Below are 25,972 nucleotides of genomic sequence, written 5' to 3' on the forward strand. Positions count from 1 at the left end.
CAAAACACATCTAACAACCAAATTACCAAGAAAATAGTAGTTCATTTGCTGGAACTAACTGGCAGGGCTAGCAGAGGGACTAAGGGGTTGGTGTGAGAAGGCTGAAACCATTCCACAGAGTTTTTAAACAATCTACTAAGGAGCTTAGGTTAGCCTATAGGCAACGAGGAACTACCAAAAAGGTTTATTAGGGACCGTCACAATATGTGATTGTATGGATGTGTGCACAAATGCACACACACATGTATTTTACTGTCTCCAAAAAAAACTTCATCAGTTGTAAAACAGAACATAAAGGAGAAAAGGCACTAAATAAAGAAATACTGGTAATAAGGTCACTGCAATTTTCTAGGTCAGAGATGACTAGGGCCTGAACTAGAGTGGTAGGAATAAAGACAGGAAAATTTAAGTGAGACTTAGAGATAAAACTGACAAGACATGGAAACCAATTTGATGTGATGAAGGAGAAAAATGGAACCAAAGTTAACTGTATGAACAGATACAAGATATTCCACAGAAAAAAATTTCACAAACAGGATAGCATTTGCTTAATGAATTTTATAACAGAATCTAATTTTAATACTTTTTAATATTATCACATTTTAAAATATAACAAACCTTTTAAAATGACACATGTAATATAACATATGGTAAACTACTAGCAGTGCTACTCAAAATAATACAAAATTATACATACACAATGTAATTAGGGTTAATGCCTAATACAATAGCTAAAAAGATAACATTTTAGCAAAAAACTATACCATTTTTATCATACCACCTTCCTAATATTCAAAATCAGAGTAACTGACCACTTAGACCAAACTTCTTTGCAGAACATGCCGGTTTCTAAAGATTAACAGACTTATCCTGAACTAAGAAAAACAAACAAACCCAAGTCAACAATTCAAAGTACAATTGTAAATGAATAAACAGGGAACAATAGTTGGCCAGGGGCATAAAAATTAGGAAAAAGGGAGTGGGGCAAAAGAAACTAACACTTTTTGAGGGTCACCTATAAGTCTGGCACTGGGCAAAGAAACCCAAGTGGAACTGGTTCCAAAACCCAGGCTTTTCCTGCTACCCCACACTCACTATGTAATAATGAGTCTGGATTAATGGGTATAAACCTTACGTGGGCAAAGGCTTGGCAACCAACATATCCCCAGAGTCTAGAACAGCACCAGACATATAATAAGCTCTCAATATATACTTGTTAGATCCATGGATGAATGGCTAGATGGATAATGGATGAATGTATATTTTTAATAATGGTCTGGCCCATGCATACGGAAGAGATCCTGACACCTTAGGAAAGAGAGAGTAAGAAATATTCTCCAAGCCATTATGTTCCCTTCTCTCCAAGCACAGGTTATCACAGTCCCGTGGAAAAAGCATGGGTTCTCTCATCAGACCAGGATAGGAAGCCAAGTTTCAGACTTACCTTTACCGTGGCCATGGGTAAATTATTACTCCATGTCTGAAATGCATAGACTAATTCCTTAATCTTGAAGTTGTAAAAAGCCTTAACAGAAATAACATATATAGAGTATCCAGCAAGTACCTGGCACATAATTAGTACTTAATAAATATAAATCCCTCCATATGTAGGGAGACAAACGACCCCAGTGCTGACATAGCCTTGGTTTTAAGGATAAAGTCCGCAGGAGCCATCTCAATGAAAGGAGTCCTAGCAGAGTCCGCAGCAGGCCTCGCTCTTGAGTTATTTTTAACCATCCCAAAGCCTGGCTTATCATATTATTAATATGTTAGAGGTATTAAGAATCACAGTATGAGCCTGTGTAGAGCGCAAAAAGGGAATTAGGACTCTGCCAGTCCAATGAAACACAAAACAAAACAACCAGCACATGCTCTGGGCTTGACAATTTCACACTTGTCAAATTAAGCATACTTTTCTTTGCTATTATGTCAAAGCTATTTTCTTGACAATACTTGAAGTGTATTTTATTGATTTGATGATATTATGGATCATCAAAGACTCTTCTCAAGAAAAATTTCCTAAGGGCTCTCTCCAGACTAAGAGACCAAGATAAAGAACTAACTGCACATTTGGCTATAATTATGCCTTTATACATTTTCTCTTTCTTACTTCCATAGCACATATCAAGCAATGCAGCCCAATTATAAAACACGACAAAACTCCCAAACTTTTTATTCATAATTGAAATGCTAAAAGAATTTAAAAAAAAAAAAAAGCTCTAATACAGTTTTCTCTTTTGAGTTAGTAGTAAAATAAGTCATACAATTTTTTTTTTTTTTTTTTGAGACAGTGTCTCACTCTATTGCCCGGGCTAGAGTGCGGTGGTATCAATGTAGCTCACAGCAACTTCAAACTCCTGGGCTCAAGCGATCCTCCTGCCTTCACACAAGTTCTTTTAACTATCCTTCTCCTTATTACTTATCAGGTGAAGTCAACAGTAGGTCACCTTAAATTTACCTTAACTTTTGATGGTGCTTTGAGTATATTATCCAACTATAAGCTTCAAGAATATATACAATGCTTTTTTGCACTATGAATCCATATCACTCAATTCAAACATGATACCCTATCACTAAACACAAATATGTAGTTAAATGGTTTGCCTTTGGAGGAAATGAACATTTCACAAAGGATGTATATATAGCTGGAGAGATTGGAGAATAAATGAACACATCTGGACAGAGGGTGACAGTCACACCAAAGAAGTTTCTGAAGCAAGACAGTTCTTTCTCATAAACAAAATCGGAGTATCACTCATCAAATCCAGAGAGTATCTCAATGGAGATCAATGATATAATATTCTAAGAACCTAAACCACTTTATAAAGTCTCTATCTACAAAATAATAGTAACACGGGGTTTCAGCTAATGCAGCAGTCCCCAGCCTTTTTGGCACCAGCGACCAGTTTCATGGAAGACAATTTTTCCATGGATTGAAGGGTGGGCAACAGGGTTGGAGGTGGTTTCAGGATGATTCAAGTGCATTACATTAATCGTGCAGTCAAACCTCTCTGCTAATGATAGTCTGTGTTTGCAGCCGCTCCCCAGCACTAGCATCACCGCCTCAGCTCCACCTCAGATCATCAGGCATTAAATTCTCATAAGGAGCGTGCAACCTAGATCCCTCATAAGGAGCGTGCAACCTAGATCCCTCACATGCAGTTTACAGTAGGGCTCACGTTCCTATGAGAATCTAATGCTCTCCCCACCCACGCTGATCTGACAGGAGGCGGAGCATATGCAGTGATGCAGTGACAGGGAGCTGCTGTAAATACAGACGAAGCAGATGAAGCTTCACTGGCCTGTCTTCCACTCACCAGCTGTGCGGGTTCCTAACAGGCCACAGACCAGTACTGGTCCACTGCCCATGGGTTGCGGACCACACAGTTAATGAATCAACACTTGGAAATGAAAACGGCATAAGTCAGGGAATGGAGGAAATGAAGCTACTTAGGGAAGTAGAGGAGACACACCCTATTTTGATTAGAATCAGCCAGAAGCTGTAAGAAAAAGGATTCGTGCCCAGTAGAACAACTCTCTGAAGAGATCTAAGCTGATATCTTGGCAGGGGACAAAGAACAAAACTTGGGCAGCAAGTCTTAAGCTCTGCCTGTAGGAGTAGCTGATCAATACAATACCTACATCCGCCCTTGCTAGCTTTCATACCACATACATAGCAAGAAGCTTTCTGAATCTATTAATGCTGCCCTAGTAATCTACCTAGCACAAACAGGATTTTCTCATTATCCTATCAAATATTTGTCTGCCTGGAAATTCATTTCTCATTGCATGTAACAACGAACTTTCCAGTAGTCATCAATCTTCAGAAAATTCTGTTTAATCATATCAGGTTTTCCAGGGTCTAATCAGACCACTGGTGTTGCTGATCTACAAAGCTTTTATTAAAGTAAGTCCTGCTAGCATGAGTGTGGTCTGATAACATTTTATAAATTGGCTTTTGCAAACCATGAGCTCCACACAATATCAGACTCAATTTCTTCTTTAGTTGTTCATTGTATACCCATGATTTACTTTAGAACATTTCTTACCACAGATTTCCTTCACTCTCAAATGCATATGAATATCACCTTTCTGTAAATGCCTATCATTTCTTTACCACAATTGCCTTAAAAAAAAAAAATGTTAACTTTCAATTTTCCTCTTAGGCTTATTTTACCCTTTTTGAGTCCTGTTTAAGATGGGTTTCTTCTTGAAAATATGATCACAATAACTTCATAATTTTTAAGGAGTTTTGAAAGAAGGTAATCCAAAATACAAACTGGTCTTGTGGAAACTAGGAATGCCCTACATATAATGGCATCCTTTCTATTGTCATATTAATACAGGATTCGAGAAAACCACACTCCTATACCTCTCAAACGTTTTAATCAACCCATCAAAAAGTTCAACCACGTATCTCATGGTGTTAAGTTCCAAAGCCACAATCACAAGGAAGTATCAACATGGCAAATCAGAATTATATTCATTCATTCAAAAATTATTGAATGCTCGGGATGTGCCATTTATTGAGTGCTTTTAGACATTGAAAAGTAAACTAAAATACATAGTCCCTGTCTTCAAGGATGTTACAGCCTAGAGGAGCAAGCTAAACAATGAAATAAATTTCAACAGTACTATCATAAAGGTAAGTGCTATCAAATAACCAATTCAAGAAGCCAGAAAAACTCCACAGACACGAACTTTTAAGTTGATCCTGAAAGAAGAATACAAATTTATTCGGCAATAGAGAGAAGTGTTTAAGAAGAAAAAACAAAGACAAGAAATCACGTTCTGCAAGGAATTCACCACTGGAACAAACAAGGCTTGGTGACAGGGAGCCAGGGGAAAGGAGTCAGTGGGGAAGGCAGAAGCCATGCTGAGATGGCCTTCTACTAATTAAAGCATTCAGACTTCATTCCACACATCAGGGGGAATTCCTGAAGCACCTGCTTGCATAGGATCCCATCCTCAGGAGATATGGGTGATTGGAAGTCACAGCTTTCCGGAGGCTCCCAAGCCTCTCTGGCTCCCTCTAGCCTGGAAAGTTGAGACCAGAGGGGGTCTTAGGAAGGGAGAATGAGTGGACACTCTTCCTCCAGACCTACATTTACATGAACCGAAAACAATCTTAAGAGTCCTCTTGGTACTTATTCAATGCTGAATAGCTTTAGATAATCTTAAAAAGCATGGAAGGCCAGATGCCAGGGCTTACACCTGTAATCGTAGCATCTTGGGAGGTCAAGGCAGAAGGATCGCTTGAGACCAGGAGTTTGAGACCAACATAGGCAACATAGCAAGACCCTGTCTCTAAAAAAATCAAAATAAAAAAAATTAGCTGGGCATGGTGGCACGTGCCTATAGTCCCAGCCACTCAGGAGGCTGAGGCAGGAAGATCATGTGAGCCCAGGAGTTTGAGGTTGCTGGGAGCTATGATGACACCCTGCACTCAGGCCTAGACAATAGAGTGAGACTCTGTCTAAAAAAACAAAAACAAAAAAAAGGGAAAAAAAGCATGGAATCTGAGAAAGAAAAGGGAACCAGAAGAGCATTCTCACTTCCCACCATCTTCAGGGAATCTTTCGATACACCTTGATCCACTGCTGCACAGTGGACAACTAAAATATGTCCTCTCTGTGTCATCTTTTCCTCAGAATCACTTGCTACAATTTTCCTAACCAGGCATCATTCGAAATCCTTTCCACAGTCTTCTCCAGCATAGTACACTGTCTCTTTTCAATGTACTCCGAACTGGTCAGAGGGAGACACAAAGAACCTCCACGTGCTCCAGCCACAGCAGAGTACTGCGGGCACGTTAGCTTCTCTGAGCAGGACACGGTATTCTTTGGTTGCCCTGACCTTTATAGAAGCACAAGACCTGGGCCATTTTTAAATCTGTGGTCAAGCAAATAAAACACCCAATCCTTGTTTGCTTGACCTGTTCTCATGAGCACCATTTGCCCCTCCTTCAAATCACTGACCACAGTTATAATGTAACATTTATTTGTGTGACTAAGTAATGTCTCCATCTTCCCAGCCCACAGACTAAGAATAATGGATACAACTATACAACTCTTTTTTGCTGTTCTGTTTTTGCAATTTCCTTTCCATTATCATAGTACTGTGAGGTCTTAGTACAGTGACCATTCCAAGGAAGGGTTCAATAAAATTAGATGAAGAATTAGACAAAATTACATGAGGCAAGATATGGTAAGTGTCACAGCAGCAATAAAATCAACATTCTACAGAAGCCCAGTGGAGGTTTTTCCAACATCCGCTGTGGAGGAATGGCATCATGGAAGAAGCAGCATTTAAGCAGATTCCTGAATGGCATTTCAGCTAAATATTGACACTAAAGAAAACAACCATCATCAAAACAACCAATGAAAACCGTGTTTTTGAAAAACAGTTATGTACCCGGAAAATTGCTCACAATATCAAATTAATAAACAGGATACAAAACAATATGCCTTCCCCTCCTGAAAAAAAACTGAAATAGTTTAAATGTTAATAGTAGTTGTTGCCACGTTGTGGAGTTACAGGTGATTTTTATTTTTTTCTTTATATTTTATTGGACTTTCCAACTGTTCTATAATAAAGGTCTTTACAATCACAGGGGGAAAAAATCTGGAGTTTTAAACTCATTTAGGATGAAGCTGCTGTATCACCTTAAATCTTCAGCCTTAATCAAATGTTTCCAGACTGTTTTTTCATTGTTATGTGAATGCTGTACGGCAGAAGGAATGTTGGATAAGGAACTTCAGTCCCAAAGAAAATTACATATAATCCTATCACTCCACCCCTCATTGCATTTTTACTCTCTCATTTTCTTTTTTCCATCTTGACAACCGGTAGGAAAGAACTTATATTCACAGGTAATAACTAGAAAATCAGAAACTAGTATCAGTGATTGATGGGTCCATAGAACATCAATTCCCTTCCATACTCTCATCTGGGTCCTTCAAATGACAAAACACACGCACCGGCCACAGCACGGTCAGCACATCACCCTGAGGACAGGGAGTGCTTCTGACAGCAAATCTCTGTTAAATGCCAGGAACATAGAGAAAGACCTGTTATCTGAATTACTGCATACCTTGGTCTATTGGTTGACAAGTTGAGAAGTGTGCCACAAAACACTGTTCATTACCAAATAAATGAAGAAAGATATACTCACTATTCCTGAATTTTACCTCACTCATCCCTACAATCTACTGGAAATCAGAAATGGGAGTTTAAAGTACCCTTTCTATGTCTAAGACTACATAACATACAAAACCAGTGGTTGAGAAAACTACCACTTTAAATAGTAGTAAAAGGTTCTTTGAGCAATGATCATCAATCATATATCTCCTCCTTATTCAGATGGAGAATGGCAAAAGGGAGACATAGATTACGAAGAAATGCAGTTTCCAGAGAGTTAAATCTGTAACCCACTGAGCCATCTAGACAGATTCCTGTACGGTCCGTCTTTTCCTCCTCCTACAGCCCTAACCTACAGCCTATTCACCCCTCTTCTCTCCTGTTACCTCGGCCCACGCAACTCCTAGGGTCTGTTCCCCTCGGGGTTCCTGCAGAGGAGCCAGCCCTGTCTCAACCTTTACCAAGTCTTACTATCTCTGAAACAATCAAACAAATCTTTCTGGAGATTCATCAAAAGTCAATACTAATAAACAGGTACAGTGGTAAAAAAAAAAATACATCTGATACACTATGATTACAGAGTCAAGAAATCTCAGAAAGCTCTTGAATGAGAAATCAGAATCCTGGCTGATGTGTAGGTAGCGCTAGGGAGACTGTGATTTAAAAATGAATGAATCTGGGCAGCTTTAAGGCCCTAAAGCTCCACAGGTGATTCTGACGTTCAGCCAGGGCTGAGAGCCGCTGTCAGAGACTTCCAGAGAAGTCACGCACACAATCAAGTGTTATTTAAGCTCCCACCACCTTCTGCAGGGAAAGCCAATGGGCTCCCCATCCATGCAGATAGGAAAGAAGAGCAGCAATGACTGCCCAGGCCCCAAACTGCCTCTATAATCTGGAATTTGGCACAGAAAGGGTAAATTTCAGTTTCTTTAAAGTTAGTTTCATTCATGTGAATTCATAGCATTCCCCAGGCTGTGAAAAGAGAAGCTAAAATATGTATAGGAGCTATCCACTCTTAAATCCTTAGTGTACACATTGGATAATGACATTCATGTGGTTTTGTAGATAATTCCTTGTGAATGATCTCCCAAATATGCAAGATAAATTAAAATTAACTTCTCTGCTTACAGCTTGGGTCAATTAAAATCTAGGCAGTAGATAGTGTGACAAAAACCTGCATACATACTTTTTACTGAATAACTTTTGCATTACGTTTTCAAATTCATGCATGGTACATTATCTTAAAATAAGCAATAGTGAACAAAATATTTTGCAATATCTACTGACATCGGAGAGCTTAAAATTATATTTTAGGCCTATCTTTTTCCCAGTAAATGCCATATTTTGCCACATTCTCACAAACTCAAATATTCGAACACCTTGAATAAAGGATGTGCTATGCACTGATATCTCAATTAACACACCTTGCTCTGCAGAGTGATCTGTCTTGGCTTCCATCCAAAAGGATGATGAAATGCAATGTTTTCATTATTACACTGATACTCTAGAAATTAACTTTAATTCATCTTTAACATTTTAACCATAACAGATTGAATCACCCCCAGAGTATCTGCTTTAGGTTTTTATTTAAATGTTAAGCACCATAAAACCAACCACTTTAATGGCTCCAGAAATAAAAAAGCCACAAAAGACAGTAACTTAAGCACTGAAGAGTTATTATGCTGGTGAAGTGCTTTCCCTCTGTGTAAGAGAAAAGACATTTCTCCATGTGCTGGAACAGAAACCATGACACGTTCCTGCTAGAAAACAATGTCAATGGAGGTGAAACGGTTATACAGAAAAACAGCTTGAAACACATGTATGCATACCTTTTCATAAACAGTCTTTGCACTCACCAAAATTTTTATGTGCCTTCTGTAACTCAGAAGATCCTAACGCCTATAGAAGCCACGCACACAACTTTCTTGGTTATAGTAACCATATCTTTGATTACTGAATTAAAGGCAAACTTTAGGATCTGACCTTTAGCCAACTGTTTTTAAATTGCACTGTGTTAATGATAATTACTCAGTCTATCTTTTCATATCTATCCACAACTAGGGGCCAGCTACTGTTCACAGGGCAGATGGGCACACCTAGCACAAACCAACGAGGAAGTACAGAGTAGCAAAAGGTACGCATTGGACTAAGACTCAAAAGACACAACTTTGGATCATGGTTAAACCACTCGTTCACTTAACCTAGCTAAGCCTCGGCTATGCCACCTACAATCTAAAGACAATAAAAGGTGACCTGTTTAATCAATGCAGAAGGGATGTAACAGTGGGATCAGACATTTGACAACAATTTTAAACTAAAAGTTTAAAGCTTCATTCAGCTGTTATTCTAGTTAGGAACAGCCGGGATACCCCAAGACAGGAAAAATAGTGTTCCTCTGTTTATTCATCTTTGAAGTTTTGCTATTTTCTTCTTCATTTCCTACCTTTCCTCCCTCTCTCCCTTCCCTCTCTCCCTTTGTTTCTTCCTTCATTTAACAGGTATTTACTGTGCTTCTGCTACATACCGGATATAGTTACTGTATCGTCCAATACTCCAGGCAGTAGTCACATGTGGCTACCAAGCATTTGAAATGGCACGAGTCTAAATTGAGAGCTACTGTAATAAAATATACACTAGATTTTGGAGAGTTAGAATGAATAAAAAAATAATGTAAAGTATCGCTGTAATTTTTTATAACTGATTTCATGTTGAGATAATATTTTGGACATATAAGGTTAAATAAAATATATTATTAAAATTCATTTCACCCCTTTCTTTTTACTTTCTCTTAGTATAGCAACTACAAATGCTTAAATATATAGAGGCTCACCATATTTCTATTGGATAGAGGTAGACTAGACCCTGAGGACATATTAGGGAATAAGACTAAGTCTCTATCCTCATGGAGCTTATTTTCAACATCTGTAGCACTAAAGTCTTCAGTGATCAGTAGCAAAGAAAAACTAACAACCAGCAACTGTGTGCAGAGAGTGGTCTGGGATGCAGGCCGTACCCATACCTGCCTACTTCCCTTGGTCCTTCACTTCAAAGGCAGGGCTCCTGGTCCCCAGCATAAGCAGTCAGTAAAATTGTGAGCAGTGATTGTGACCATGTTAGGGAAGACTGCCTGTTCCCTGTTGAGTGCTTCTGAGAATAGGATCAATTTTAACCTGAATTTCTGAGGGAGAAAGCTTTTATTTCTGGGCATCAGTAGTTTCAAGGCATCATTTTTTAGTACATCGGGTTGTGCCTCAGAAGCACTTTAAAAGGTTTCCAATTGTTGAAAGGTATTTCTTAACAAAGACACCCTCTCCTGGACTCTAACATCCTCCTTTATGGAGAGAGTCCTTTATCGCTGTCCTCTCCACAAGGCTGATTAACCCTGCCTCTCCGCAAAACCTTTCATTCCCACATCACAGTCAGAGTGCTTCGAGATAAAGAGAGAAGCTGAATTAAGCAACACAAGTCCATTACAGCCGGGCCGCAAGTCCCCACTGAGCTAAAGCAGACAGTCAAAGGAAACTCAAGTCAGGCTCACTACACCAGTTAAATGCACGGTTACTTGTGGTTTTAAGATTTTAAAGAATCTCTGGAAGTTAAGTTTAATTTAGACCAAATGGACCTATTTCAATAGCAGTTTACCACCAAAAGGCATGTTGAGCATTTGAATTTATAGTCTACGTGTTAGGAACTTACCTTTAATTCAAACCACAACATGGCCCTTACATCTTTCCGGTAGACTACAAAGAAATCAACGCTTTTGAGAGGTTCTCTATGCCATAAAAGGCTCTACCGGGTGTAGCAGGAAAGGCTTGAGGCTCCAGTTTCAAGGGGGATGGTATCGCTTCCTGTCTGACCCATCGCTGTCCACCACTCATGCTGCTCTCTCGGCTGGGCATGCCCCAGCCCTTCTGCCAACGCAGATGTTATGTCTCCTTCAAGGCTGAGCCCCACTCCCAGGCCTCACACAAGCCCAGAATAATCTCCCTCCTCCATTCTCACAGGAGCCCTGATCAACCACAGTATTAGAGCCTAAATTATCTTTTTTTCTCCTTTCTAGGGATTGTAAACCCCCACAACTCAGAAAGCAAGCAAAGAAGAAAGTCAGCGTGAAATCTCAAAATGCATCACCCTTCCTTTCATTCAGTTGAGATTTATCTGATCTTTATTCAGCAACAGAGACGTGACTAACACCAGGGATACAAAAAGGATGCACAGTCTGAATTCAAGAAACTCACAGTCTGGCTGAGAATAAAAACCAGTAAATAATGACCCTACCACCTAATGAATGCTGTATTAAAGGTACTGGCAACGTTCTGCAGGAGCCCACGGGAGGGCCCTTCTTCCTGGGTGATTCGAAAAGCCCCACAGAAAAGGTAACAGAAGAGCAAAGAATTGAAGAATGAACAGAAATTCACCAGGAAAAGCGGGAAAGGCATATTTCAAAGGCAGTAAAGCATGGTATATTAAGAGAAATGAGAGAGTGTGCTCAAAATCCTCACACAGAACCATTGTTAAAAATCTTCCAGTAAATTAAATTATTCATCTGGGCATTCAAGGCTCCACACAAATGGACCCCCATCCAGCTTTGCTACATTTCCCAACGTATAACATGGCAAGTAAGGGTGGACTCTCCAGGACCAGCCTGGGCTCAGATCCCACTATGTAACCTCAGACAAGTTTCTTAACCTATCTGTGCCTCAATCACTTCACCTGTAAAATGGGGATGACAACAGTACCTACCTCACAGGGTTATTATGTTATTGTTATAAGGAGATAATTATAACACAAGAAGCACTTAAGACAATTAGCAGAAGTTAGACAGTCAATACATAATAGCTTTATTATTTAGTGTTCCGTGCTAGACACTGTAGCAATCAAAAGTTCTATCCCCCCCACACGCCCATGCCTCATTCTGAAGAACCTGCACAGGTCCTGATCACACCTAGCAAGACACTGCTTGAATACCAGTCCCACATGAAGCCCCCACGTGCCTCATTCACTGAGGAAACAAGTGTCTCTCCATCCTCTAAACTCTCGGAGGATTCCGTTGGGTCTCATCACTGTATTATTATGCTCGTGTCTGATTTCCCCTACAAGGTGACAGGTCTGCAAGAGCAGAAACTATCTCTTACTTATCTTGCTCTTCCCCCAAGAACGGATGCAATATCATTCACAGATGGGCACTCAATATTTGCTGCTGAACAAAGTAAAATACTCTCCCCTTTAATTAAGTCAAGAACAGACCAGAGCTTTTAAAAGTGCCATAACATCTATCAAGTGATTCTTCCTAATAAAACCCTTACCCAGAGAAAAACCCTGAGAGCAATTTTACACAGCTCGGTCATGAGTGAATCCCAAAGAAAGGTCAAGATAAGATGGTATTCTTCTAGTGACTGACAGCTGCCAAAGCTGAGCCACCTTCAGACTGCTGTTGGGCAAACGGTCTCTCCCCTTCTTTCTTAATTCTCTGAACAAGTTCTAATGTAAATCTGTTTAGGCAATTGTTGCTTTTCTGTTGCATATTTACAAAAGGTGGGAGAAAGTTTCCATAGTAGTATCATTTTCACTGCTTATCTGGATTCTAAAGCCTACTCTAGCTGGTGGTTACTGTTTTCTGCCACCCAAGTAAAGGAAAGCCAACCTAGAACTGCCCCAAACACTTGACTTATGCAATGATAACATCGACACCAAACTACACAGAACTCTCAACTTTGGTGCCCTTCTCCTCAGTGACAGTACACAGAAAGACCGTCTAGCCCACAATCCCCACTGTCCTCCAACCTTGTCCTAAGTAGATAACAAATAATTATTGCTACTATTTGACTAAAATTATAAACCGTAGCAGAAAAACAAATGTTAACTTGGATTGGCTTCCTCTTAAAATAGTGATATTTTGACATTTAAGCACACTCAAGGAACTCAAAGACAGTCTTCACTTAGAATGCAATATTCATGACTTTTCTAATAAAAAGAACCTCAAAAAATTAAAGATAACAACAAAAGGGGAGAAAATAGGATGAAACAGAGCCCAAATAGTATTGCTCTGTCTTTAAAATATATACATATGCAATTATTTTCCACAGTATAACAATAGATATCATGGATTCAAAAAGAAGGAATTGGGCATTAGAAAAGAAGTGAGGTTATCATACCAAAAATATATTCAGACACAAGGGCACCAAGAATAAATAACGTGGCCAGCACAAAGTATATCAGAAATCTATAAAATCATCACATTGCAGTTGCAATGAAGTACCAAAGTAAGTGTATTCAATTCAATAATAATGCTACCTTATAATAAAGATTATTTTGAATATTTCTAGGACCAAAAAGACCTCAGGCAAAGGCAATGTACTGAAATAGCTTCAAAAATAAAACTATACCTGATTTTTTTAAGTGCTACAACTGTTTATAGCTTATGTCAAGAAATACAAAAGTTGATCATTAAATAACTCTATTTTCTATTTTTTAAAAAACCTTTTTAATGTATCTATCACCATTAACCCAAAATTGACAAAATCATTATAAATTTACTATTTCCTCTATAATCTAGCTGCTCCCAAATACATTAAACAAGAAAAATCGGAGGGGGGTTCAAACTCATAATATAAGTCATATCAATGAATGCTTTAGACTTTGTCCAAATGCCAATTATGCTATAGTAGTAGTGGCCAATTATTAATATTCCCTTTTTTCCCCTCAGTTTTCCCAATTAAGGGTGGGAAACTTCTATTTTTCCTCTCTTCTGAAATATGCTTTAAGAAGCTTACATGAGCCGCATGTAAGTGTTGCTAAGCTGCTAGTACTTAGCTGGTCTTCAAGAGCCATGTACACTTGAACATGACAAAACCCATATACGTATTATGGTGATTAAGAGATCACACAGGGTTGGCCCTAAAAGGACTATAAAATAACCGTATTATCCCTACTCAACTTGAGATCATTTCCTTGCTTCCAAGGCTAACAGAGCTCTGGCTCTGTATCAAGGTCTGCCATCCCTGACACTGCATAGATGATAAATTTGTTCTACTCTCTTTTCCAAAAAACTTAACAGACCTATATCCTATTCTCTTAAAGTCCTCTTCTCCAGACAAACTAAATAGAGCTGGCATGCCAGAGGCAGATGACGTCTCAAGATATAACATCTTCAGTGACAACACAGTATTTAACAGGAGTCTTTGGAAAGCATCCCAAAATACCAGTTGAACATGCAGCAATTTAGAGGCCTGTAAATTCTTAAGCATCCCTTAAGCAACAGCACTTAGGCAGCTGTCTATTCTATCTTCATGCAGGACTGGATCTGGGCTATAAGGGAGTTATAAAATGTGCACTGCTTAGCAAAGCACAGGACAAGTTTTATGTCATGAAGAATATTCAATTAAAAGTTATTTATAAGAAGCATTCAATTATCAGAGTATAAACACAAATAATTTAATTCCTAACTATCCAAGACTACATTAATTATTCAATACACCACCTTATACAGATATGCTACTTTATGAATTTTTAAACACTTTCCTGTCTATTATCTTATAAGTAAGATACCCTTAACAACTCTGTAGAGTTTACATTTCCCAATACCAGCTAAAGAAATTGGCACTGTATTTAAATGACTTACCTATATTAAAATGGCAACTCAGTAACTTATGAATCCTAGATCAAGGAAATCTCTATATAATAGACCTAATGTGTACATTTTCAAAAAGAAGGCACTTAGAGAATACGGTAATAAATGCTTAAAATACAAAAAATAGTTAATTACATTTTATGCAAATGTTAGTTAGCCCCATAACAAAAAACATTCAGTGATATGAAAATGGAAAAATGTATAAATTAGTACTCAATTTCTACCAAACTAAGCCAAAGAAAGAAAACACCATAAATACTTTTTTTTAAGAGACAGGTTCTTCCTCTGTTGCCCAGGCTAGAGTGCAGTGGCACCATCACAGCTCACTGCAGCCTCTAACTCCTGGGCTCAAGCGATCCACTCACCTCAGCCCCACGAGTAGCTGGGACTACAGGCATGCACCACCACACCCAGCTAATTTTTTTATTTTTTTGTAGAGACGGGGTCTCACTATGTTGCCCAGGCTGGTCTTGAAATCCTAGCCTCAAGTGACCTTCCTGCCTTAGCTTCCTGAGTCACTGGGATTGCAGGCAAGAGCCACCACACCCGGCTACACCACTGATACTTCCTAACATGAATGAAATCTATAACACATTAGTTTTCAGGTCGCTGCAACATAACAGACTCAACGCACGCACTTTCTTTTTCTTATACAGTTAACACTGAATTAGCGTTTTGCATCCTAAAGATCAGGTTAACAATAATGTGTGACAATTAAAAGGCTTAACGTAAATAAACTAAAAAGTCCCTACAGGATAAAAGGGGGTGATGCTTATCTCCAGTTCCTCCAGAAATGACAATAAAGAAAATGACATAAAAGAAAAATGGAAGAAAAGACAAAAGCATATGAGAGATGTCAACAAAATTCTGAAAGATGGAAAAGCAATGCATAACTGGCAACTGATTTAGCAAACTGGAGAAAGCTGAAAGCTATGTGCTGGGAACAAAGGTGAGGAGTTCAGCAGGAGGAAGTAAGTCTATTTATGATGCAGAACTGCAGAAAGGCCAAGAAATTGAGGTACTAAGTAAGGGGTAAGACTGAAAACATGGGAAACTGGATCAGGAAGGGGACTCCCAGTGAAATGGCAGAGCCCTGTATGATCACCCAGAGGAGAAATGCCAGCCCCACACAGAGCTTCTGACCAACGCTTAAACAAACACTGTTGCCAGTGAAACAGAACATTTCACAAGTATAAAGAGGATAATTTATCATGAAGATAAAACAATTATGAATTTGTATAAACCTCAAAATAAATGAAGAAAAATTAGATTAATAGAAAAAGTGGACAATGACACAATCATTGTAGGTTTCAATACCTCATCCCAGTAATTGATATAATAAAAAAAAAATCAAGAAAGACCTAGAAGATCTAAACAACACTATCACTACCTTGACCTAATGGACATTCCAGAAAATCTAACTAAAGACACATTCCTTTCAAATGCACATGGTACATTTCCCAAGACAGACCATATACTGTGCTATAAATAAATCTCAATAAACCTAAAAGGATTGAAATCCCACAAATATCCTAACCATAACAGAATTAAATTAGAAATAAATAACAATAGGATATCTAGGAGAATCTCAAATGTATGGAAATTAAACAACATACCACCCTCTAAAGAGTTCATAGGTCAAAAAGGAAATCAAAAAGGAAATCAGAAAATATTTTGAACTGAATGACAATAAAAAGAAAACATAAAAATTTGTAGGATACAGCTAAAACAAGTTCTTAGAGGAAATGTTATCATTTAAAATGCATGATGAGCCGGGCGTGGTGGCTCACGCCTGTAATCCTAGCACTTTGGGAGGCTGAGGCGGGCGGATTGCTCAAGGTCAGGAGTTCAAAACCAGCCTGAGCGAGACCCCGTCTCTACCAAAAATAGAAATAAATTAATTGACCAACTAAAAATACATATACAAAAAATTAGCCGGGCATGGTGGCTCATGCCTGTAGTCCCAGCTACTCGGGAGGCTGAGGCAGGAGGATCGCTGAGCCCAGGAGTTTGAGGTTGCTGTGAGCCAGGCTGATGCCACGGCACTCACTCTAGCCTGGGCAACAAAGTGAGACTCTGTCTCAAAAAAAAAAAATAAATAAAATGCATGATGAAAGAAAATGATAAGATCTACCACAATGACCTAAGATTCTAGCTTAACAAGAGTGAACTAAACCCAAGATAGAAGGAAGAAAATAATAGAGAGCTGAAGTCAATAAAATAAAAAACAGACAATAAAAAATTACCAAAGCCAAAAGCTGAGTCTTTAAAAGTATAGTAGCAACAAAACTTCTAGTTAGACCAATCAAGAATAAAAAGAGACAAAACACAAATTATCAATATCAGAAATGAAAAAAAAAAAAAACAGATCCTGTAGACATTTAAGAAGATTATAAGAGAATATAACATATAACTTTATACAAATTCAACAATTAACATGAAATGGACAAATTTTTTAAAAATAGAACCTATCAAAATTGACACAAGAAAGAGAAAATCTAAGTAGCCCTATATCTTTTAAGGCAATTTACTCTGTTATTTAAAATATTCCAAAAATGAAAACACCAGGTCTAGATGGCTTCACCAGTAAATTCCATCAAACATTCAAGAAAGAAATAATACCAATCTTACATAAATGTTTTCAGAAAAAAGAAAAGGGATCACTGCCCAACTCATGTCATAAGGCTAGCATAATTCTGATACTAAACAAAAATGAACATTACAGACCAGTATCCCTCATGAGTATAAACACAAAAATCTTTAACAAAACTTTAGCAAATGAAATCCAATACTGTATAACAAGGTATATCATTAGCAAGTACAGTTTATCCCAATAATGAAAGACTGATTCAACAATGGAAAATCAATCAATGTAATTCACCATATTCATATTGACAGAATAAAGAAGAAAACTCTCAGTTCAATAGATGCAGAAAAGAATTTGGCAAAATCCAGCCATTCATGATAAAAACTCTCCACAAACTAGAAAGAGTAGAGAATTTTCTCAAATAATTAAGGACAACTACAAAAAAGCCTAAAACCAATATAAAACTTAAAGGCAAAAGACTGAATTATTCCCTCCAGAGGAAAAAAATAAGGAAAGAATGCTTGCTTTTACCACTTTCTAGTCAACACTCTACAGGGGTCCTAGCCATTACAGTAAAGCAAGAAAAAGCAATGCAAAGGCATAAAGGTCAGAAATGAAGAAGTAAAACTCTTATCTGCAGATCATATGATCATTCGTGTAAAAATCTCCACAGCATCCACAAAACTACCTTACTAGAAGTAACAAATTTAACAAGATTGCAGGATATAAAGTTGATGTAAAAAAAATCAAGTATGTATGTCATCACATACTAGAGGCAAACAATTAGAAAATGAAATTATTTTAAATCCCACTCATGGGCACATGAAAAAATATAACTCTCATCAAAATGGGGAAAAATAACCCAATAAAGATGACGACACAGAATCCAGGCAATAGAAGGTACACCAAAGGAAAAGGCCCTCAAGATGGCGGCACGGAAAAGTCCATAAATGGCAGCTCTGAGGAACAGAAAGCAGTTCCAGAACCCTGAGGGAGACCGCACCAGAGAAAACCAGAACTGATGAGTGCCCTAATCTCTTTTACCATTTGAATTTTCAAAGTTCTATAATAATGTTTACAGTAAAATTAATGTCTGATAGATAGAAAGGTAAGCAAATTAAAAACATAGTAACCACTACCTCTGAGGAGAAAAAGTTGGAGAAAGAAAATGAGACCACTGAATAGTCCGTGGCCACTGTCATCAACGTTTTAATGATAATACCGTAAATAGTGAATGATGGCTTAACCAAAAAGTAGATGAAATTATCATTGGGAGGATAAAGCAAGGGAAACAGGAGCTAACTCCTCACCTGCTGTAGGAAGAAGTCAAAAGAGAATGTTTACAATTGAAAACCACACATTGTGGGAGTGAAAAGATATTATTTAGATACATGCCAGAAGATACAGCTAAAAATAAATAAATAAATAATAACCACACCCCTTGAAAATAGGCGGTCCCTCTGGAGAGAGGCAGGAAGGGTCAGCACAGGATTTTTTTTTTCTTTTCGAGCCTTGTCTGACTATTTTACTTACTATTTAAACCAGGCGTATTATTACTCTGCTAACAGCAAACACTAAATAAAAAACAATAAATATGTCATATAAAAAGCTATAGTGTTGAACCTCGGGGCCCCTATCAAGAAAATACTTTCAACTAAATTTGGTTTCTCTAGATGAGTTTACAGAGAAAATCAGTTTGAATAAAGCCCATGAGAAATGTATACAAACGATTACAGAAAATTAAAACTCTTATACACTGAAGAGCAAGTGGTTTAATAAAAGCATTTAGTAAAAGTTGAGACTATAGAAATGCTTATCCTGTATCAAATATATCTCCGATGTCCTGACAAATACTGCAAACGCCAATCAAGCAAACCCAGTAAAATATTTTTTCAAAAATATCTGCATCAATCTCCAAAAATATACAATATGCTCAAAAGGCCCTTCTAGTCACTATCACAGGCATTCTATTTCAGATCTTTGGCTGCCCCCAGTAACATGAAGTTATTTTCGAATACTACATAAGAGCTCCAAAGACCAGTTCCTCACCTCCACTGCAGAAGTATCCAGAATGGACACATTCCCAGTCACTTCAAATACAATGACTCTAAACCAGCAGTCCCAAATGTTTTTGACACCAGGGACAGGTTTCATGGAAGACAGTTTTTCCATGGACAGCAGGGGTAGGGGGAGGGATGGGGGTGCAGGCATGGTGGAACTCTGTGGTCTGGTCCCTAACAAGCCACTGCACAAGTCCACAGCCTGGGGGTTGGGGACTACAGCTCTAAACTCCTCTCCACTTGGTCTCTAGGGAATGAATTATTAGTGTATCTTTTGCAAAACAGCTTTCAAGTCACAAAGAGGCCAGGAAGAGAAGGAAGAAAAGAAATAGGAGAAAATACAATAAAATTTAAAAAAATAAAAATTTACATTTTAAAACACATTTTTAACCCATTTCTCTAGTAAGGTGGCAGACTATCTGCAAACTCTAAAAAGCTATTCACAGTTTCATCCAATGAGAAACATTTCAATTAAATAGAAAATATTATAATAATATACCAGACACTCAGGGGAACTGTACAGATGGTTTTTAAAGTAGATGCCATTGTATGGGGCAATCTCTCACTGAAGATGTATGCAGCCCATGTACTCATGCCTGTGTTTGTAAAGTGTAATCTGTGATTATGCAATTGAACATTACAGTCACCCCAGGCCATTCTGTGTTTTAAAAGAAGTGTTTATGGCCATATGCTGCCAAACAACCATAATACCACTTAACCTTAGTTCAACTGCTGCTTGAATGAACTTGTTAGGGTTACACTAAAATACAAATGCAAAACAAATACTAAGCCAAGGAATGTGATGTTAATATATTGAAAGACAATTAAAAATTCCTTATATAATGCTCCTTAGTCACTAGGACAGAATATACATGAATATTTAAATTCTACATGCTGAAAATTTTAACAAAGAACACAGATAAAAATAACAAATTGTAAATTTTGGAAGAAGAAGTGAATTCCTCTAAAAGGAGTGTCATCTCAAAAAGCAGCCTTTTGTAGGTGGCAATAAAGTACAATGTCATTTCTGGATTCATCCCAGTAAATTAATCTGGATAGAGGAGAAAAAGAAGAAGCTGAAAATTTTGTTTAAATGCATTGTTTAGAGTAGGTCTGATTTGAATCTACGCATATCAATAGCAATTAACAGTCACTACCACCCAGTCGCTTCCTGTGATCTAAACCCCACTTGTGGTATGTGACAAGTTCACACAGGAAGGTGAGCCAATACACTCATTCTCTTCCATCAATCAACAAATAGGTACTAGCCAAAAATATCTCCTTTAAAAACTGAAAACCAGTAATAAGACAGTATGATAACATCTGAACTGGCTTATCATATTTACTAACCCCTTAATAAAGAGTTCAGCCAACAAGTCTGAGAGTCCATCAATAGATTTCTTTCAACCACTCAGCAACAATATTTCAAGCTTAAAACGCATTAAGGAGACCGGGTAAGGATTAAGAAGCTGTCACCATCCTGTGGCCTCCAGACTACGCCACTTAGAACTGATTTATCATTCAAGTGAAATGTGACACAAGGGAATACAAAGAAAGGTGAAGCCATAATTTTGCTAACACTCCAATTAAAATGATCACTATTGAGAAATAACCAGGCATAGCTCCTTAAAATAATTATGCCTATAATAAAATAATAAGAACAGACATTTTAATGCGCTTAAAAAAACTTTGAGGCTGCCTTCTGTTACTTTCATCAATAAAGACAGACCTTATGCCAGGCGCAGAGGCTCATGCCTGTAATTCTAGCATTCAGGGAAGTGGAGGCGGGAGGATAGCTTGAGCTCAGGTATTCGAGACCAGCCTGAGCGAGAGTGAGACCCTGTCTCTACTAAAAAAAAAAGAGAGAGAGAAAAAAAAATAGAAAAAATTAGCCAGGTGTAGTAGCACATGCCTATAGTCCCAGCTACTCGAGAGGTTGAGACAGAAGGATGGCTTGAACCCAGGAGTTTGAGGCTGCTGTGAGCTAGGCTGACACCACAGCACTCGTCTCATTCATTTGAGACTCTGTCTCAAAAAAAAAAAAAAAAATAGACACAGACCATTTTAATCTTTCATCTGTCACGGATAACAACCCATTCCGAAAATGTTCTCCTTATTACTCAAGGTACGGGGAAGCATTACTAGAATTCCATTTTGCAATTCATTTAGATTACACTGCTGAACTTTCTCACAGGTATTTCTTACTCACATTGATGTTACTCAATATGATGGCTGCTAACTATTAATATAAAATGAACTATGTATACTTAGTCCAGTACTATTTTACCAGTGAGGAAACAGCATTATTTGTTAAGGTCATGCTGTTAGTTAACAAGTAGAATTCAAGTAATCCTAGCACTCTGGGAGGCCGAGGTGGGAGGATCGCTTGAGGTAAGGAGTTTGAGACAAGCCTGGGCAAGAGCAGGACCCTGTCTCTATTAAAAGTAGAAAAATTAGCCAGGTGCAGTGTCTAGCATCTGCAGACCCAGCTACTCAGGAGGCTGAGGCAGTAGGATCACTGCACCCAGGTTGTAGTGAGCTATGATGATGTCACTGCACTCTAGCCAGGATTACAGAGCGAGGCTGTCATTCATTCATTCATTCATTTGTTCATTCATATATACATACATGCATACACACATACATACATAGAAGGCAAGATCAACTCCTCATTTAGTGGCCTTTTTCACTCTAAAATACCATTCTTATTATTAAATTCAGTAAATATTTGCCTTTATTACATATTAGCATATTGCTTTTATTATAAATATATTCTAAAAAATGGATACTCCAGAGCATGAACTATTTCTTAAAGTATTATTGGTATCAAAAAGCAAGACATACAAATATAAGTAATTTAGAAAGTAAACCGTGATATCATGTATACAAGAACCATCTCTGATTCAGCAAAACCCTGCAAAACTGTTTAGCATCACAGGTGGAAGCAAGACCTTTGAATCCTAGATCCATAACTGACCTTGGGCAAGAGACTTGACCTCACTGATTCTCCATTTCCAAATGCTTAAACTCGACAGCACCACCAGTTTCACTGGCTTATTAAGAGGAAGAAATAAGATCATATATGTAATAAACTCTTAGCACACACGTGTATAAGCTCTTAGTGCTTACTATAGATAAGTATTGGCTAAGATTGTTGTGTTGCCATTATTGAGGGGTAAGTATACAGCAATCACGCTAAAGGAGTTAAACTTAAGCAATACACAGACTAGTCTTTAAAAGTCTATCCAAATAGTGAAATGAGAGTACCACAAAAATAAACAAAACATACAAAAGCCACATGAAAAAGTTTGCTCAAAAAAGATCTAGTATATGTCACAACAATGAAAAGAAGTGTAAGTTCTATTCTTACTTGAGCAGAAAAGATCTAAGATTTCATACAGAAGACATTTACTACTTAACCCTCAATATCCTACAGATAGAATAAATCTACTAGTAAGAATTAACTAATGTTTTAATAAGAAAGAACTAAGAATGATTAGCTTTTTTATAAAAGTAAAAAATTAGAAACAGGTTAAATGCCCATCAATATAGGAATACGTGAAAAAAATTATGCAGCTATTAAAAAAAGACTGAGAGGGATTTATATATCTTAACATGGAATGACCTGAGACAGTGTTATGTTTTAAAAGGCACAAACACATAAAATAATACTACTTATATTAAGACAAAAACTAAAAAGCTTATGCTATATATATATATGCATATTTGTGCACTTAAATGCATACACAAAGGGTTGAAAGTATGCAACTAATGGTGACCTCAGACATTACTCTGTATAATTCTGTGTTACTTGACTATTTCAGTGAGACTTTATAATTATATTTATATTTATAATATTTAAACCGTAAACTGTAATATTTAAGTAAATATTTGAGGTCTCATATCTATAGTCCTTTCTTTGTATAAATACTTAAATATTTACTGAATACTGTAATATTTATTTATACTTTATTTATAATACTTATAAACCCAAAGAAAAATTAGCCAATAAATGCATTAGGTTAAAAATAAGTTTAAATAAGTTAAATACATTCAAAATAAGTAAAAATGAACTTTAAAAAGCACCTTATACTTTACAAAATCCTTTTAACACATTACCTAATTTGACCCTCATAATACACTTGTAGAAATTAAGGTAATGTCCTTACTTTAAAAGTGAGAACAGACACAAATATTTGCTAATTCACAATTAATAAAAGCAGAGCCAAAACAGAAACAAAAGCTCTCAAGTCCTCAATAATATTCAACAGTATAAAGGGCTTCTAAAACCAAAAAGTTGCAGAACCACTGCTGTACATAAGGTAGCAGGGACAAACAGGAAAAAGAGGGATGGAGAGAAACTAGATAAAAAGTAACCATAGGGTTACTTCTAGCCTAGAAGAGATGGAAAGAAATTAGGTCCACATATCATCTGTAGCTTCTTATAAATCCCAAGCCACTTTCCCTCCACTGGGGTGTCACTTTGTCAGTGCCTTAAAAGTTTTGCAAACTAACTTCTGGTAATGTAGTTAGGAAACTAAATCTGCTATAGGAGTCATCCTGCAATGCACTACTGGTAAGTGATTTCTGCATTATTCACTCAGTTGCCACTGTCCCTCTTCAAACAATGCCAACCATTTCAAATTGACCTTTCTGCATTTTAAACTTGAAAAGTAACCATCCTAAAGAGGGACACAAACTAATTTACAAGTGACTCAATACCTCATGATCAGTTAGGAAAATTAGGTAATTGTTTAAAAAGCCAATATATTACTTCTCTGAAGTATGCTTTCACTTGTATCCAGAAACACTATGACAATCCCAACTCAGCACAATTTTTCCATGCAATGTGGTTTTCTGGAATAAGGGTGTGGGGAGGCAGTTATTTGTTTCTTTCTTTATTCGGCACAGTTCCCTCCTGGGGAAAATTCATTTCTAAATACAAGCCCTGTAAATTCCAAATTATTTTCAAGTACAGATCTTTTTCTATAATCTTCTCACGCCCAGAACTGTTACAGTACTTGGGTATGCCACAAAGGTAGGGAAATTATTCCCTACCTTTTTTTTTTTTTTTTTTGAGACAGAGTCTCGCTTTGTTGCCCAGGCTAGAGTGAGTGCCGTGGCGTCAGCCTGGCTCACAGCAACCTCAAACTCCTGGCTCAAGCAATCCTCCTGCCTCAGCCTCCCAAGTAGCTGGGAGGGAAATTATTCTTAAAACCATCCATGTCTTTAAACTTTAAGTAAATAGAAAATAGCTATATAGGTAGATTGACGATAAATTGATCAATCGATCAATCATAGGATGGAGGTGGTCGGTATTAGAAGGATGATGCCCCCACCAAAAACCTTAAAATACCTTAAAAACATTGTAAGCAATTTTAAATGAGCATGTGTGTTTTAACTGCCATCATATATTGCTTCTATAATTGTTGTAAGTAGCCAACCTCATTGACACCTCTTAGCTAATACCAAACAGATGGATAACTGTCTGGAGAATTGGATTTGCCACCTTTTTAAAAATTCATCTACACTTCTATTCCAGAAGTCTGGGAAACTCCAGACCTCTGCGAAAGTAGCTGTGTATTATTAAGATAAAATAAAACTAGTTCCTTACCTGAAAGTATAGTCCTTGGATTCTACCTTTTGTAAAACTCTTGGAAATTAGGTTACAGTCAGTACTGCAGGAGATTCAAATTTGAAATCTCACCTATGGATTGAAAAGGGGGAAATAATTAATTTGAAATACATGCACAATGCAGATAAAAATATCAATTTGATCAAAGATGAAATTTTCGTAAACTTGTTAAAGCCAAATGGTTTCTGCAGGAAACCTGTTTTCTGTGACTCAAATCCAAAATGGAAAACGTGGGTGGTTCTTCCTGTCTTACTATTAGAGTCAGCCAATTGGCTGGTGAAGCTTTCACACAACTTCAGCTCAAACTCCAGCCTTCCATCTGCTCTAACACTGCCATACCTTAGCGGAATGGAAGAGGAATAAAGGGTTTCTTCAGCCTCAAAGCAAGTCTTTCATGGGGAACCTTTGGCTTATTCTATCTAAACCATATTTGAACAAACTGCCAAGTTTTTCAAAATTTTAAAGCCAAAAGATATGAAAAATAATGAGAGCTAAACCACAGAATAACTCAAGAACTTTAAAGTTCTCTCTGATTTTGGAGCTGATTCCTAAAAAATGACAACTGCTCTCTCTCAGGTATTCAGCTAAACCAGCAATGTTCAAGTACAGCAGCATCTCTGGCCCCGTTACCTTGACCACAACTGCATCTCTTCCACCTACATGGCACCAACTGTCTGCCAAGATGTGCCTGCCGAGAGAAAGACCATCTCTGAACTTCTAAACAAGTGATTCTGCCAGAATAGGACACAAATCCAATATTTCTGCAGGCTATTTCTGCATATCCACCTAAAGCTAGTAAACTAACTAATGTGACAGAAATTAAACTGAAAACACAACACCCAACAGTATGCCTCCAGTGAGAAAAAGACCACAAGCACATGAGACTGGCATGGTAAAATAATCACGCCTACGTGGCTGCC

The 25,972-nt window shown here is 37.6% G+C and overlaps 1 protein-coding gene across 8 annotated transcripts in view; it reads right to left on the reverse strand.

The window, feature by feature from the left end:
- SIPA1L1 (signal induced proliferation associated 1 like 1) overlaps positions 1-25,972 on the reverse strand; it is a 350,098-nt gene that overhangs the window by 289,209 nt on the left and 34,917 nt on the right. For 6 of the 8 annotated variants that reach the window (XM_012756102.3, XM_012756103.3, XM_076003893.1 and 3 more), the window contains exon 2: positions 25,032-25,124. The exons of the other annotated variants lie outside the window; for them this stretch is intronic. The gene's annotated coding sequence lies outside the window, so the exon portion shown is untranslated. The remainder of the gene's footprint in view (positions 1-25,031; positions 25,125-25,972) is intronic. 8 annotated transcript variants of the gene reach the window in all.

The sequence above is a fragment of the Microcebus murinus genome, chromosome 6 (genome assembly GCF_040939455.1).
Source record: "Microcebus murinus isolate Inina chromosome 6, M.murinus_Inina_mat1.0, whole genome shotgun sequence".
Lineage (NCBI taxonomy): Eukaryota > Metazoa > Chordata > Mammalia > Primates > Cheirogaleidae > Microcebus > Microcebus murinus.